The following is a 2,378-nucleotide window of genomic DNA, read 5'->3' on the forward strand; positions in this document are numbered from 1 at the left end:
GTTTACAGTTGTGTCCATTTAATAAATGTTTACGTGTTTCAGCCGATGTACTTTCCCGAATCTCATCCTTGACAAGCACGATCAAAATGTATGTCAACAAGAAAAAAACAACACTGTATAGCCGCAAGTATGCGGGAAAAACAAAAGGAATTTGTCTGTTGTTATTTGTTTCCTAAAACGAACGCTGCTAACATTTTGTGACATTAAGTGTATACGTGAAAGCACTGACTTCCAAGCTATTCGGCAAGACATCTAGAATTCAAAGCACGCCGGAATGTCAACAGAGATCCAAAGTGGGCGGGGTAATGTCCAACGCTAATGGAGATGTTGGTCCGAGTCCAAATGCCCTAATGGTATCGACCCATCTACAACATGAAGATGTATTGCCCCTGTACACCCTTTAATCTCAAAATGACGTTACCTATGTAAGCCATTAACAAGTAAACCACCAGGTGTAAGAATGTATGTGAGCTTTGATTAACGTTAATAGCTTTAACTGAATGTTTCCTGTCTCATATTCATCTCTCGGATTGGTCATTTAGGTATCTATCGTACTCTTCCTTGAGGATTTGTTATTTTATTTTTTAAAGCACATGCGTACCGACTTGACATTTGTCCAAATGCTTCATTGGTACATATACTTGAAACCGAAACCGTAAAAGTCTGCTAATAGAATGCTTAATAACAAAGTCTTATTATGATATAACATGTGTATGTATAAAAAATAGATGAAAAGATATAATTCTAGAAATATTTATTGCCGTCTCTATTTTAAAGCTGCCTAAATTGTTTATGTATGCGACTCTTGACATTTAATATTACTGATATCATCAACATTGTGTTATATCATAAAATACAGAAATGTTTATGTTACAAAGTAACTACTGATCAAAACTTTGCATCGTCCGTAGAGAACAAACTATACGAACGGATCGGCGAATCCTTAAAACTTAGCTCCGTTCTGGAAAAGCAGGGCCCAATACTTGTGCGTACAGTGTCTACACAGATTAGCCAGTGCAGTCCGCAAGACTTATTAAGGAGGACCCTTGCCGTTTGTATGAATGTTTCGTAAGAATAAAGTCATTTCAAAATCGAAAATCAAGTCTAGGCGGAGTTTCGTCCTAGTGCGGACTACACATGCTGATCAAGGACACTTACCCCCCGCCCCCCCCCCCCCTCGTTCACACATAGACGGCTTCTACTACGATCCAAGTGTGGCCGAAAACGTGGCCGATCGTGACAAATCGCAGGAGAAACGTAGTGGAGTCTTCATAATTGTGCGCATATTTTAGTATGATTGCGGTAGAGTCTTCATGATCGGAGAGCTCTACGCTCTCGCCACGCTTATTTTGAACATGCTCAAAACAACCATAGCGAGATCGTGGCCAACAAGAATCGTTGTAAAGTCGTAAAGAGAGCGTAGTAGAAGCGCTGTAATCATACAAGCAGCGCGGAAGCATCGTAGAGAGATCTTCATGATCGTAGTAAAAATGCAGTAAAAGCTCTGCGTAGCGTCATAGTATGATCTTGAATGTCGCGGCAGTAAACGCAGTAAGCGTTTGACGTAGGGGCATCGTAGAACGGTCGAAATGAAGACAATAATTTGCCAAATTGCTCGATTTAGACTCCGATCGGCCTCGATCCTTTTTTTCAGATCGTGGCTTGATCGGGATAATCGTCGTTATATAATATAAGTCGCAGCTATGTGTGAACGGGGGGTTACCGCGCATGCATTACGCCGACGTTTTCCATTAGGCTCAAATTATTGCTTAAATCTACAAACCCCAAAAGGCCTCATATATTATTATAAACAATAATGTTGAAAATGTCTTTTCAAGTATCATGAAAATTAATGTTGTAATCTGTATAAAAATATAATAAGTTTAAATGCTCATGTACATGTCTTGATCAACAAAGTCTATTGTTTCAATTAATTAACTAACATGAAAGAAGCAATATCGCACACACAAAATGCGACACGCTTTAATATTTCAACTTAAGTCCTACCATTCATATAGCGTTTCACGCGCACAAATATCGTCAATTGTAACGAGCTCAACTTAATATGCATTGGCCTCGAAACAGCGATGCGACCTTTCTACAGAGAGTCGCTCGTACAAACATGTTTCGGATCAAAGCGAAGTATGCAGAGGTGTACTCATGAAGTGTGACGTCATTGCAATTCAATAGGGTAGGCTGGCACAACGTAGATCGTGTTACGCGGGGGTCTATATTCAGGCAAACACATTCACCCGATCAGCTGACGGGGTGGGTACAATGATTTCGCTGATCCGTTAAGCCATGTTGTCCAAGTACGAGGCTAAATTGGTTAAGTGTCCGCCTTGTGTTCAGGATACCATGATTTCGAGATGTGTTGT

Source organism: Dreissena polymorpha, chromosome 11, assembly GCF_020536995.1.
Source record: "Dreissena polymorpha isolate Duluth1 chromosome 11, UMN_Dpol_1.0, whole genome shotgun sequence".
NCBI lineage: Eukaryota > Metazoa > Mollusca > Bivalvia > Myida > Dreissenidae > Dreissena > Dreissena polymorpha.